We start from the raw sequence: 15971 nt of genomic DNA on the forward strand, positions 1-15971 counted from the left end.
TTTCATATCCTACCTTCCAGAGTGAGATCCAAGGTGACTTCAAAGGATAGTAAATTAAATACATTTGTGATAACATTTTAAAAACAATTACAATCATTTAATAAAACATTTTAAATCAATTTAAAAACATAAAAATGTTAAACTCTTTGTGGTAGCCAATGACACTGCAAAACACAGCCTTCAGGATAACATAAGAGGATTGCTAGGCTCTGGGTAGGAAGCGGGAGGGTCTTGATGCATAGGTATCATTTTGTCCCTTCTCTCAATTGAAGGGCATTGCCCAGAAAGGAGAGTAGATGTGACCAACTGGCTCCATCGATGGTGCTTCCAGAGACACTTTGGCTTCTTGAACCATGGTCTTCAGTTTCATGAAGATGTACTTTTGGCAAGTGAAAGGTTGCATTTCAAAGCAGTTGGCAGGAATATTTTTTGCTGAGAGCCTTAACATCTAACCAGTGTTATGAGGTGAGAAAGACAGTATTCTTAAGTTCACCATGTGCTAGAGATGATAGGTTGAATGTTATACAAAGAACTATTAAGACTTCTTGTGCCAGATTGAGGGCTTAAGATGATGCCTTCCTGGAACAGATGACCAAACATTCAGAAAGGAGAGCTGTAGTAGTGATGGGAGATTTTAACTATCTTGATATATGTTGGAAGTCAATTTCTGTCAGCAAATTAAGTCCATCAAAATTTTCACTTGCCTTGTAGAGACTAATGGAACCGGTCAGGTTCCTGAATGCTCTAAAAGCCATAGAACCTGTCAGCGACTCACTGGAGGTGCAAGTGGATACATGGAACACCAAATTATCCAATGCACTCGATGAGATCGCACCTAGACGCCTTCTCCGACCCCGTAAGAATCAGTCTCCTTGGTTCACTGAGGAGCTCCGTGCGATGAAACGGGAGAAGAGACGGCTAGAGGTCATGTGGCGGGAACGCCGTGATGAGGAATCGGAATCAGCTTATAAGAAGTCCAGAGAGTCTTATGAGCAGACTATCACCGAGGCAAAAAAGTCGTATTATGCTTCCTTGATAGTGTCTGCGAGCTCACACCCAGCACAATTATTTAAGATCATTAGATCCCTGACCAAGGTCCCTTCTGTTCCAAACAATAATGACCTGGCTCCTTCTGCTGAGGTTTTCCAGAGCTATTTTGCAGACAAGATCTCGCTTCTTCGCCGGGAACTCCCTGCCACGATGGATACAGTAACTGAACTTGAGACTCCGTGGCCACTCTCTGGGCCCATCCTGGACCGGTTTACCCCGCTGGATGCAGAGGCTGTCGACAGGATCATGACTGCAGCTAGGCCGACCACCTGCTCCCTCGATCCGTGTCCCTCCTGGCTAGTAAAATCCTGCCTAGATGGATTACGTGAACCTCTGTTGAATATAATAAATAGCTCCCTTGAGCAAGGAGTTTTCCCAGAGGGTTTAAAAGAGGCATCGGTATCTCCGTTGCTGAAGAAACCAGACTTAGATCGTTCGGTTCCCGCTAGCTACAGCCCAGTGTCGAACCTTCCGTTTCTGGGCAAGCTGGTTGAGAGAGCAGCAGTGGAACAGTTGCAGCAGTTCCTCAATGACACAGCCGGACTTGATCCCTTCCAGTCCAGCTTCCAGTCCAGTAGGGGGCACGGGACGGAGACTGTGCTGGTCGCCATCACAGACCAACTTCGCTGCCAGAGGGATCAAGGCGGATCAGCGCTGCTCGTGTTATTGGATCTCACAGCAGCATTTGATACGGTCGACCACAATCTACTGACCCACCGCCTAGCCATGACGGGGGTTAGGGGGATACCCCTGAAATGGGTGTTCTCCTTCCTCCAAAATCGGGGACAGCGGGTGGTGAAGGGAGGGTTGGTTTCCGCGTGGTCTCCGCTAACTTGTGGGGTCCCACAGGGAGCTATTCTCTCTCCTCTATTATTTAACATCTATATGCGACCGCTTGCCCGACTGGTGCGGAGCTTTGGGCTCGAGTGCCACCAGTACGCTGATGACACTCAGCTCATTCTGAGGATGGAGGGCCAGCCGGACTCCGTACCCGATAGTTTCCATCAGTGCCTTGAAGCCGTTACTGGATGGTTGCGTGCCAGCAGGTTGAGGGTGAATCCAGCGAAGACGGAGATCCTTTGGCTGGGCCGTCCGGGTGGGAGGGAGATCCAGCTGCCTACCCTGGATGGTGAGACACTACGTCCGTCATCTTCGGTAAAAAGTCTTGGTGTCTTATTGGACCCTCTGCTCACAATGGAGGCCCAGGTCTCTGCTGTGAGCAGATCTGCGTTTTTCAATCTATGTCAGGCTAGGCGACTGGCTCCCTACCTATCTAGGAACGACCTGGCGACGGTGATCCAGGCGACTGTTATCTCGAGGCTCGACTACTGTAACGCCCTCTACATTGGCCTTCCTCTGTCAGTGATCCGGAAACTGAAGCTGGTGCAAAACGCGGCGGCTCGTCTTCTCGCCGGGGTGCCAGCGAGGTGGCGTATCACCCCAATTCTTCAACAGCTGCGCTGGCTACCGATTGAGTACCGGATTACTTTCAAGATACTATTACTAACTTTCAAGGCCTTACATGGTCTGGGGCCAGCGTACCTGAGGGCCCGCTTATCACCCTACCAACCCCAGAGATTACTTCGGTCTGAAGACCAAAATTTGCTTGAAGTCCCTAACATACGGACTTATCATTTGTCTTCCACTAGGCAGAGAGCCTTCTCGATTGTAGCCCCTCAATTATGGAATGCCTTGCCAGTGGAAACTCGAACCACCCGAGACTTACTTGCCTTTCGGAAAGCCTGCAAAACCTTGCTCTTCCGACAAGTGTTCAATGGGTGAAAGACTCGGGGCTATGTCTGTTTTTATTGTTGCTTTTATTGTTGCTTTTATTGTTTTTATTGCTATTTTAAAGCCAAGTGTATTGTTTTAATCTATTTTTGTAAACCGCTCCGAGCCAAACCGGGAGTAGCGGTATATAAGTTTAATAATAATAATAATAATAATAATAATAATAATAATAATAATAATAGATAATAATAATAATAGATAATTTCATCGTTTAAAAGGTGGAAGAGGCAACAAAGGGGATCAGCTATTTTAGATCTGATCCTAACCAACAGCGATGACTTGGTTTATGGGATGGGAATGAGCATGTTGTTCTGGAACTTATACTTACTTAGGCGATCCCTCGTAGGTCAAGGATTATGGTCTTCCAATTGTGAGGGGGGTGGATCCTGGAACTTATGTGTGTGTGTGTGTGTGTGTGTGTGTGTATATATCTGCTAAAAATAATAATCCCTACACACATTTGTGGTCGATTTTCAGATGTCTTCAGGTAGTACAGAATGTTTTTGTTTATTTGTTCAAAGATTACCTGACTTGATTGTTTCATTTTACAAGTATATATGAGTAAAAGGTAAAAGTTTTCCCGTGACACTAAGTCTAGTTGTGTCTGACTCTGGGGGTTGGTGCTCATCTCCATTTCTAAGTCGAAGAGTTGGCATTCTCTCTAGACACCTCCAAGGTCATGTGGCCGGCATGACTGCATGGAGCGCTGTTTCCTTCCCACCGGAGCAGTACCTATTGATCTCACATTTTCATGTTTTCAAACTGCTAGGTTGGCAGAAGCTGGGACTAACAGCGGGAGCTCACCCCGCTCCCTGGATTCGAACTGCCAACCTTTTGGTCAGCAGGTTTAGCAGGTCAGCGGTTTAACCCACTGTGCCAGCTATGATTAGTTTTGCATTTAACAAATTACTGAAAAACATCAATTCCCTTTCTTTTTCTGGTACAGGACATTATCCTTGTTCTTACCATGCTATTTTTGCCTCTGATACCAAATTCTCTGTTAACGAAGTATTGCACTGAAACATATCCTTAGATAACTGAGGTATTTCTATATTTCCAATTCTCCTTGTCTGGAATGGCACTGCCAGAGCAGATATAAGTAAGAGAAAGATTTTTGTGTAAAGCAGGATGAGGTGATGATGATGTGGTATATGTTGGATTGTAACCTTAGCCAGCATAGTCAGTATTGAGGATGGTGGGACTGCAGCTCAGTAACATCTGAAGGAACACAAATTTCCCACTCCAGGAGTAAATATTATTTTCATTGTTAATCCTTGGATTAGAGGACCTGTTGATACTTGTAGCATACTTAACTTTCTAATTTTTCCTTTGTCTTTTATTTTAAATAATAAAATAGAGAAAAGTAATTGACTGTAATTGTGGGCTGTTTGGCTTTTTAAAAATTCAGAATAATTATAATGCTTAAACTTTTATGTTCTTAGAATCTGGAGGATTTCATATAGAGGAATTTTTAAAGGAGCAAAAAGCTCTAATCAAACTAATTGTTTTTGGAGAGTTGGGTAGGAATTTTCTCTTGATTCCTTAATGTACCTAAGACAATGTGAAGATCACTTTGAATAACACAACTACTGAACAGGAATTAATTAATTATAATTGCAAGAATGATGTATTTGTCTTCAGGTCAGTAGGGATAAGGGAGGTCATAGCTTGTGAGAAATGACAGTGTTGGGAAATGCCATGCTGTGTGTGGCACAGGTGGCTGTTTGTGTAATGAACATTGCTGGCATTCCTAACATTCCATTTTGTTTCCAAGTAAATTCTTTCATCCAAGCAAAGATATGAAATAGAGAATCCTTCCGATGACTTCTGTACAATGGGATTGAATGGCAAATTAAGCGAAGTCTCCACATTTAAAAATGTTTAAATAGATGAGGAAAAGCTGCAATTGGATGGATTCAATTGAATGTGGGGTGGGATTCAGAGTGAAAGATGAACATTTCCCCAATTAATCACTTTGTTCAGTTATAATTACCCCTCTCTAGCAAATAGTTCGATCATTTGAAAAAGTGAGGAATTTGAGTAAGTTTTTGTCATCTTCCACTTTGGTGAAAAGACAACTTGGAGAAGATTGTTTTCAATTGGAAGGGGCTAAAAAGCAGAATTCTCCTCATCTGTACGCAGATGATGTCAAACTCTTTCACTCCTTCCCACCTGTCACTAAGGAGGCTGTTCATGTCCTGAACCGGTGCTTGGCCGCTGTGTCGGACTGGATGAGGGTGAACGAATTGAAACTGAATCCAGACAAGACAGAGGTCCTCCTGGTCAGTCATAGGGCCAAACAGGGTATAGGGCTACAGCCTGTGTTGGACAGGGTCGCACTCCCCCTGAAGACACAGGTTCGCAGTCTGGGTGTTCTCCTGGACTCATTGCTGAGCCTGGAACCCCAGGTTTCAGTGGTGGCCAGGGGAGCATTTGCACAACTAAGACTTGTGCACCAGCTGCGCCCGTACCTTTGGAAGTCTAACTTGGCCACGGTGGTCCACTCTCTGGTTATATCCCATTTGGACTACTGCAACTCTCTCTATGTGGGGTTGCCTTTGAACACGGCCTGGAAGCTCCAATTAGTACAATGGGCGGCAGCCACATTAATAACTGGGGCGGCATACAGGGAGCATACCACCCCCCTGCTAAGGCAGCTCCACTGGTTGCTGATATGCTACCGAGCCCAATTCAAAGTGCTGGTTTTGACGTATAAAGCCCTAAACGGTTCTGGCCCAATCTACTTGTCCAAACGTATCTCCTCCTATGAGCCAGCAAGATCCCTAAGGTCATCTGGTGAGGCCCTGCTCTCGGTCCCACCTGCCTCACAAGTGTGGCTGGTGGGAACGAGGGACAGGGCCTTCTTGGTGGTAACTCCCTGGCTGTGGAACACGCTCCCCAGAGATATTCTACAAGCTCCAACACATTTGGGCTTCAGAAGAGCCCTAAAAACATGGTTATGTGCTCAGCCTTTTAATGAATAATGGCAAAGACGACACGGACTGACTTATGGCTAAAGCACGAGGTTTTTTGGACAAATGGATCTGACTATATGTTTTTTAAAAATTATACTGTATTTAATACTTTTAATTGATTTTATGTACTGCGAGATTTTTGTTTTGTGTAGGCATTGAATTATTGCCATTGTTGTAAGCCGCCCTGAGTCCCTCCGGGTGGGAAGGGCGGGATATAAATGTTGGAAATAAATAAATAAATAAATAAATAAGAGCAGGGGTCCTTAACCTGGGGTCCATAGACCCCTTGAGGGTCTGTGGCAAGGTTTCAGGGGGCCCATAAGTGTGAATAGGAAAAAAAATCAATTTATTTTTATTTCCTCTGATTTCTAACAGAAATCTAGCATTTTCTTCTTATGACTCTATGCAATCAGTTACTGTAATGTTCATTTCATATCACTTTACAGTTGTGCCATTTCTCTAAAAATTGCTTCCACTCGTTCATATTTTGAAATTACAGTAGTTGTTAGGCATGAAGCTACATTACACATGATAACAGTTCTGCTGTGTAGAAACTATTGTGTGACATAATTGGCCAACTATGGCAACACGGAATAGGAAAAAATGTTCTTAAAAAGGATCTGTGGTTTTCACCTCACTGGTAAAGGTGTCAGTGGAACAAAAAAGGTTAGGAACCCCTGCCTTAGAGTCACCATAAGTTGGAAATTACTTGAAAAGGCACACAATAACAACAGATAAAAGCTTCTTCCAATCTACTCTGTTTCTACACCATCTCACAGCTTGCTTGGGCTACTTTTTATGAAAGAGACTGAATCATGGAAGTCAGTGGGTGTGTTTCTACAACTATCTGCAACAATTCTGTCAGCTATTCAGTGATTTCCACTTGCAATAATTAATAAAACTATGAAAAATCTTGTGGGGTACAAATTAACCAAAATAGCTTATTGGCCTCACTAAATAGGATCAGAACATATCTCAGAGATAGAACCTTTATGACTACAATGAAGAACTGAAAGTCTATGGTCTCTTTTCACAACCTTTGCGTAGAGGCAGAGAGAGGACACTCAGTCTTTCTGCCAACATGAAAATACTCACCTGTAACACCCAAAAAACTTAGTCATGAAGAGGCCTTGTATATACTATACTGAATATGATGTGATGGTGTTGGATGCCATTTATAAGACTTGATTTTTCAAACGTAACATACATTTATTTCCTATGTGTACTGTATATGATGCTATGGTATAGTAATTTTTTTAAAAATGGAGTTATTAAATATTGGTGCTCCTCTGCAACTTTGGCTTACCCTGTATAAGATGTAGACTTGCAGGCTTTTCTGTCTCACTTTTCTCTCCTCTGCATGATTTCCTTTTGATCATCTTTGCCTGATGAAGATGTCAGTGAACTTCAAAAACCAGCATAAATCTATCACTAATGTATATTTTTAACAGTCCACATGGATATTCCAACAAATTTACCTATATCATTTCAGCTTTGGTACAGAAAAAAAACATTAATCAAAACATTTAATGGCTTTATCCCAGTAGTCAGCTGACTGGCACAACCTGGGGATCACAACCTGACACAGTGAAGTGCCCTTGCACTTTGCTACTCTGCTGCTGTATACGCATGCCCAGTGTGGAATACATCTCACCACATTAAAACAGTGAATGTGGCTCTTAATGAGACATGCCGGTAGGTAATTAGTGAAAATATACACGTATCTAAACTTCCTAACATTGTCAAGAAATCATGGAAATCAGCAAATATATGTGTGTGGTTAAAAATATGCCTATTTGAAATATGACTACAAATATGTTTCAGATAATGGACAAAATATGTTAAATATAAACCGTAAGAAACGGCACACCAGAATATGCACACATTTCAGTTTGATATTTGCAACCCAATAAAGAGCTTGGATGGCATGAGAATGTTAGATGGATTCTGAAAAATGCAATGAATATGCAACTGACAAGAGTTTCCCATCCTTATTTGAATTTCATTTGAGCATTTATTTTGTCATTGCTGTGGGCAAGGAGGCTCTTGAAGTCATTGCTTAGCTCTTCAGGACAAGCATAAACATAAGCATCAATTGTATCTCCTTTAACATTTATGTTTTATAATTGTTAAATGTAATGTTTTATGATAAGAATGAAAGCACTCTCTTAAAATCTCTAGAGTCTCTCACTTTCCCCAACTTTGTAATTCTTGATTTGTTTGGTTGTCTGTGTGTTTGAGTTTGGTCAAACAAGCCTACAATTGTTTCCATGAATATGAAGCCAGCATAGAACATGAGTGAATGATTGTCAGAGTGCTCAGATTTTATAGATCAAGTCTTTTTGAAAATGGGATTGTATTTCTCTGACACTCTTGAAGAGGGAATATGGAATTCCAGAAGGGGTTTCTGTTGAAACTGAATGCTCCCTTGTGTCTCTGCAAGATTTGTGCAGAAGAAGAACACTTTTTCAGGTGCTGCTAGTATAATTTTCCTTTTGGCAATTGTAGCTGGACATGCCATTATCCCAAGGGGATGGGACACAGAGTGGGAGGAACCGTTTAAATGTTTTTGTTTTTTGCTCCTGTGTGTTTCTTGCCAGAGAGCTTTTATTCAGCCTTGCGAGTTGGTAAGAATGCAGTTTGGAAACTACATTTTTTTTCCTAAGGAGAAAAGACAAATGTATTTATTTGTCTATTACCTTCCTCTCTTTATGGATTCAAGTGGGTACAAACAAAAGATTAGAACAGAGCAAACACAATAAGCATGGTTTAAAATGCCAATTGAAAAACAGATAAACCACTTAAAACACATAACACCACTTAGAAGAGCATGTACAGCCAATATATATACTAAAACAATCAATTTATACTTGTAAAACCTACAATTTAAAAATTGTCTGGATAGAGGTGCCAGAAGAATGGGTTTTTAGTGCTGTTTTAAATGCAGACAATGTACATAGCTGTCAAATAGTTTCTAGCAGGACATTCCACAAATGGGATGGCTGGAAAGAAAGTTCGCTGAGTGATGATTGCCAGCCTAGTATTGATAACTGAAATAAATGTTCCCTAGAGGTATAGGGCTGATTATAAGAGAAAAGGCAATTCTGTGGGTAATTCTGTAGGACTTTAAGGGTATCTGTGTGGAAGCTAATTGGCACCCAGCAGAATGGTTTTTATATTGGTGTAAGATAATTTCTAGATGTGTCAGTACCCAATCTGCCTGTCATGTTTTGAGCTAACTGAAGTTTCTGAACATGGTACAGATGGGTAGCTTATGCATAGTGGATTGCAAGTCCAGCCTAGGGGGTATCAGTGTATGCATCACCATCCTTAGAACCTCCAGCTCTAGGAAGGGGCGCAGCTGGCCTAACACCCAAAGGTAATAGTAGACATTGCATCTGTCCGGGTTCTCATTTGGAGAGACGGACCCAGAAGCATTCCCAAGCTGTGAATGCACTCTCTCAGGGGGAATGTAATCCCATCCAGGACAGGAGCACCTCTTAACTCAGGTTAGACCCTTGACAGAAAGCACTTCTGTCTTGTTTGGATTCAACTTGAGTTCTTCTTCTTCATCTAACCCAGTATCTGCTCCAGGCATTCATTTAGAGGAGACACATTTTCCTTATTTTTGAAGTCATGGAGAGATATATTTGGATGTCATCAAGATACTGATAGCATCCATAGAATCTGTTTTTGCTCAGGTTTGGGAGAAGGGATGGTGGTGGGGTTCAGTATAAGCCTGATTCTGTGGCTTCTTGGGACCTACGTTATTTTTCTAACATGACATTTTACCAGAAAAGAAAGCTCTGCTGCTTTTGGGTGCCGATGACCAAACCGAAGTACTTGAGTGTGCCTAGTGAGTTTCGCTTCTGGATTGGCAAAAGTGGAGTTTAAAAAACTTATTTTGGGATTACAACTTCCACGATTCTGTATGCTAACAAAGATCGCTGGATATTGAAATTCCCAAAATTTATTCGCCAATTAAAGATATGTAGAGGAGTCCATTTTTACTGGCAGTCCACATTGATACATTGTTGGAGCACTGAAAATGATGTCCTATTTTGGCAACTTCATGACCAATTTGTGGGAAGAGATTCAAGAGAAAAGGAAGGTTGATGTGCTGATGTTAGGTAATTTTGGGGTGAAAGGACTATGGGAACTGAGAGCAAAGGGTAGTTCTGGGATGGCATGTGGCCTGCACTTTCACCATCCCTGGGGGTGAAATCAAATCAGGGAGCCATTTCTGGAAAAAACATACTGGTGTCTAGATTTTAATACATGTTGCTATGAAGATGAGACTGAAATACTGAAACTTTTAAAGAGGCGAGTTTCTACACCACTGGCAGGAAAATGACTTATTTATGTGTATGTGTTTTTCATCTTAATTTTTTTAGGAAATGCAATGTGTTCAGTGAAAGTATAGTAAATTAAGTGTCCCAACACTCCCCTAGCTTTGCAGAAAGAACAGTAAAATGTTTATACATGTTTATCTGATCAAAAATATTGTTCTGGGATTTCTTAATTTCCTCTAGATTATTTTATAAGAAGGGTGTTTCAGTGAGGTGGATATGGGGGAGTCATTTCAGAGTAAAAATAGTAATTGTAGTGACAGCAGAATCATCCGGTCTGTGATTGAGCCACCAGACAACAAGCTGTAAAATAGCCCTAAGGCCAGGGAGTCTGTTTTTTTCTCTACCTCAAGCTCAGTCAGAAGGATTTGGTGACCATGGATCAGATTTCCATTATCTGCAGAGCTTCTTAAGACCCTTTTTTGATACTTGCTTTCTGTAGCTTTCCTCCCCCTGCCCATGACTCCTCAAGTGTATTTTCTTTCTTCCTTTGAGCCTTTTATGTATGTGTTTTTAAGTTATCTCCTTCCTTACTCCTCTCCCAGGCCTCAGCATTGTCCCTGATCCAGTGTGGAGATGACAGTGTTGTCTCACAGACACTAGCTGGCTACAACAAGCAGTGTGACAGGTGTGAAGCTATTGCTGTCACCATCCTTGCTATGAAGTGATCCCTTCAGCTCGAAGCGTCCACTGGGATTCAGTGTTGCACACTCTTGACAGGTCTTCAGTGTTATTCAGGGTTCCTTGCTCCCAACAATACTTGAAAGGAACCTTAATTAACAAAGATGTACCTTGATATCCTAGGGATTCATGTAAGGAATTGAACGGTGGAACATACTTCCCTGAAATTGTGCGTAGTGTCAGAAGGAACAGTAAAGATGCATGTGTAAAATGCATGCTGCAGTAGATCCTCCAGTTTGCTTGCGATTAGAAGTGTTGCACACTCTGAGATGTCACAAATACGCATTTCTCTGCACATGCATGGGCACACAAACAATGTTTCTGAAGGTTTGACACTGACATCTATGAGATGTGAGCAATTTCTAAAAGATAATCCACAGCCAAACCCCTTGCTGCCTTTTCTTCCTTGCTCTTACCTGTATTTTTTGCTGTCCTGATTTGCTTACCAGAAAGGTTTTGTTCATGATCAGAGACCTATACTTACACTTCTTGGGCCTAATTCAGGTTATAAAGATAAAGGTCTTGATCTATTTTGTGCTTGATGACATTATATTAAACTTTCCCTCTTTAGATCAATATAGCAGTGTACCTACTATACTTGACAGATAATTTTTAACACCCCATTCCTCTCAACAACAAAATTATTTTTAGTAGTAATTGCAAAATGAAACAAATAATAATTATGGCTAGAAAAGAAATCTGTTTTTCTCATTGACTATTGTAGTTCTTTTTGTCCCTGCTCAGAGGTTGCTGAACAGTTGAGTTCAGGAATTTGATCCTATTATTACCTTTTACTTTTGCTTCTCTCTCTTAACTGTTTGAAGAGTTTCACCTGTCATTCAATTAGGACAGGGATCCCCAAACTAAGGCCCGGGGGCCAGATGCGGCCCATCGAAGCCATTTATCCGTCCCCCACGGCACAAGGGCAGATTGGGGTTGGGCTAAATGACCCAAGGGCTCTCTTCTTCTCTTAAAACCCATTATTATTATTATTATTATTATTATTATTATTATTATTATTATTATTATTTGAAACACAAGATGAGTCCACAGCAGACACTCTGCTGGCTGTTGTATTGGATCACATGTCGGACACTTCCCAAGTGTCTAGGGAAGTGGTAATTTTGTTAGCGCCGATTGTGTTTAAGTGCAGGCCAAGGTCTTTAGGCACTGCGCCCAGTGTGCCGATCACACGATTTCCAGTTGTTTCTCCTCAATCCTTCTGTCACCTGGGATTGCAACATCGACAGTCCATACTTTGTTTTTTAACACGATTGTGAGGTCAGGAGTATTGTGTTCCAAAACCCCATACTATTATTATTATTATTATTATTATTATTATTATTATTATTATTATTAACATTGAGGCTGGGTGGCCATCTGTCAGGAGTGCTGTGCTTCTGCTTTCGGTGCACAAAGGCAGAAGGGGATTGGACTCAATGGCCCAAAGGGTCTCTGCCAACCCTCTTTTTTATTATTGTTGTTGTTATTATTATTATTAATTATTATTATTATTGCTCGGTGGCCAACTATAGTCCGGCCCTCCAATGGTCCGAAGGATCATGAACTGGCCCCGTTTAAAAAGTTTGGGGACCCCTGAATTAGGAGAAGAAAGTAATCAGCGGTGCTGTCATACTGCCAAACTCTCAGCTGCTTCAGTATCTTTATTTACATGTATGGTAGGTTTGTTTATTCTTTTCCTACTGAATTTCTTTAGAAAATATTTCACTGTCCTTAGACAATGGTAAAATTTGGTGTACAGTAGTGGTTTATCATCTATTTTTCTGATTCTGAATTTACAGTCATGCTGTGGTATGATTGATAGCCAGAGATGATCTGCAACCACATTCTATTTCTTCCACTAATTGGGACTCCCTTTCTGTTAAGGAAGTGCAAAAAGGATTTGAGATAAATGTAGGCTAAAGCCTCGAGTGTTGACATCTTCTCAACACTCTGCTCTTGGGGGCCATTTACTTATGCTCAGTGAGGCAAAGCTGCACCATCACTAGTTGGCATAGAGTAATCATATAGCATAAGAATTAATCTGCTTATAAAGTAATGGCAGGAATATGCAGTTTGTGGTCTATCCTGTGTTTTGCTGATGACATTTAACTTATATTTGCATTAATGTTGTAACAGTTGGGATTACAATTTCTTGAACTACCTCCCCCTGATTTGACACATTCGCCCTTTGGCCTAGACTTGTGTTTTATATCTGTTTTTAACGCTTTTTCCTGCAATATTGTTTTTATGATGGTTTTACTGATATTGTTGATTTATTGTTGTAAATTTATGTGTTTTGGTTTGTTTTTATATTGTGATGTTGGGCAAGGCCCCATGTGAGCCGCCCCGAGTTCCTACGGGGAGATGGGGCGGGATACAAGAATAAAATTATTATTATTATTATTATTAAATGTGTGAGGGAGAGAAGTGGGAAAGGCTATTCCTTTAGCCTCATTTTGCAAAAAAGGAAATTTTAGCTCCCCTTTTTCTAGAACTCCTTACATTTCACCAGGTCATTAATTATAGGAATTTTGTGACTAAGAACTATGCCTGAATTTTATTTTCTTTCCTTCTCCCTTTTCCATCTGCTTTCTTTTTGTGTTGCATCTTTTAGACTACAAATCCGATAGCAGGGACTGTTTTATTAATGATCTTCATAAGCTACTATGGAAGCCTTTTTATCTGAAAACGTGGATTAAAATGTTTTTAAGGGTATTTTAATAAAAGAAAATAAGGAACCATTGCTGGTGAGCAATTACTGATACACTGAAGTGTGTGGGAGGAAATTGGACCATGAGAAATTAGATAGAAAGTTTCAGGATTGCTTTTTGTGATGCTTGCTGCCTGATTGAAAGTGTGATGGAATTCTTAACTGAAATGGAATATGCTATGTTGCTATCATGATAATAATTATGAAGAGAACCTTGATATTTACAGCGGAACTAATCTGTTGTATTACCTCTTTTGGAGATGGCTTAGATTTCATTTCTAGATTTTGTAGAATCCAGAATTTGTGTTATTGGGAAATATTTGTTTGCAAAAAGTTGTCTTTTCTTACCCAGAATAATACTTTGACTTCAGAATAATTTCATTTGGAAAGAATTTGATGTTTTATTTTGGTACTGCTGTGTCCCTCAATTGTGCATATTGAATAATACTTTCAGCTGTATAGATAAATCTGGCTTTAATCATGTAATGAATACAGTACATTTATAAGATTGAATCCAGTTTTTTTAGAAAGCAAAATTGGTGTCCAAAATGTTTTCTGGTATCCTTCCAATAATAAGGCTTGTTTAGTTGTAAATTAAGCAGGTGTTTCACTGGGCCTTTATATAATTACTAGCTTGGGGACCCGGCGGTGCCCGGGTCATATGAGAAAGGCATTGTTTGCCTGTGTTCCAAGTTTAGTCAAGGTCCCGAGTCAGTGGGGTTCAGTGGGTGCAGGTGAACTATAACTCCAATATGAAAGTCCTATCATCCCACTCTAAACAGTGCCAGGATGTATAGTAGGTCATGGGGACTGTATGTGTCAAGTTTGGTCTTGATCAGACATTGGTGGGGGTTGCAGTGGTCTTGGGAAGTGAGTGAAGATACTGCAGTTCCCATCATCCATGGTCAAAACTCTTCCAAACCACACCAGGATGTAGAGTGGGTAATGGGGCCTCTGTGTGTCATGTTTGGTACTGATTCGTCATTGGTGGGAGTCACAGTGCTCTAAGGAAGCCAGTGAAAGTATTGCAAGTCCCATCATCCATGGTCCATCCTCCTCCAAACAGCACCCAGGTGTAGAGTAGGACATGGGGGCTCTATGTGCCAAGTTTGGTCTTGTTGAGGCATTGGTGGGGGTCGCAATGTTCTCAGGAAGTGAGTGAAGGTATTGCAATTCCCATTGTCCATGGTGCATCCTTCTCCAAACTTCACCAGGGTATAGAGTGTGTCATGGGCGCTCTGTGTTTCAAGTTTGGTCTTGATGAGTCATTTGTGGCAGTTGCAGTGGTCTCAGAAAGTGAGTAAAGGTACTGCAAATCCCATCATCCATTGTATATCCTCCCCCACTTACCAAGGTGTAAAGGGGGTCATGGGGATTCTGTCTGCAAAGTTTGGTCCAGTTATGTCACTGGTGGGCATCACAGTGGTCTGTCGGAGTCATAGCGATTGAAAGTACTACATATCCCATCACCCATGGTCCATCGTCCCGCAAATGGCACCAGGACATAAAGTGCGTCATGGGGGTTAAGCGTGTCAAGTTTGGGCCAGGTCCGTCGTTCCTGGTGGTCACAGTGGCCTGTGATAGTGGTGGCCAATCGGAAAGCTGCCACATACACACATACATACCGTGTTTCCCCGAAAATAAGACAGTGTCTTATATTAATTTTTGCTCCCAAAGATGCTCTAGGTCTTATTTTCAGGGGATGTCTTATTTTTCCATGAAGAAAAATTCACATTTATTGTTGAACAAAAAAATGAACATTTATTATATACTGTACAGTAGTTGTCATCACAAACCAGCATAACCAAACAAACTGTGAATCCTATCAAGAATTTCTTGTTACTACCATTATTTCCATGTACAACAATCTATGGTACGTACATTTACCAAACCTGCATGCTCTGGTGTTCTGTTCGGCGGGCATGCTTCCAAACACAAACGGTGCTAGGTCTTACTTTCGGGGAGGCCTTATATTTAGCAATTCAGCAAAACCTCTACTAGGTCTTATTTTCTGGGGATGTCTTATTTTAGGGGAAACAGGGTACATACATACACCGCCCGCTGCATACAAACATTGACTTTTATTATATATATAGATCTAAAAATGATTATAGCCAAAGATTCCAGTATAATTGAACATATACAGTATGCAAAGCATGTTTCTATTATTTTTAAAAAATGATTGGTATACACTGAAAGATTAATAGTGAGTTATTAACAGTGACTTTTAGTAGGTATGGATACAGTAGAGTATTTAGAAATTGTATTAGTAATATCAACTTCACATTTACTATAGCAAAGGCAGACTGTATAAAAATCTTATCTTATACCTGTTAGTCTAAAATTCTTTGACTTAATCTTTTGTCCAACCCTAAAGAGTTATCTCTTGAGCCAGAACTTTGATCTGTAACA

General features: G+C 41.0%; 1 protein-coding gene across 2 annotated transcripts in view; it reads left to right on the forward strand.

The window, feature by feature from the left end:
- cstpp1 (centriolar satellite-associated tubulin polyglutamylase complex regulator 1) overlaps nt 1–15971 on the forward strand; it is a 139921-nt gene that overhangs the window by 25557 nt on the left and 98393 nt on the right. The gene's annotated exons all lie outside the window — the stretch shown is intronic.

This window comes from Anolis carolinensis, chromosome 1 (assembly GCF_035594765.1).
Source record: "Anolis carolinensis isolate JA03-04 chromosome 1, rAnoCar3.1.pri, whole genome shotgun sequence".
Classification (NCBI taxonomy): domain Eukaryota; kingdom Metazoa; phylum Chordata; class Lepidosauria; order Squamata; family Dactyloidae; genus Anolis; species Anolis carolinensis.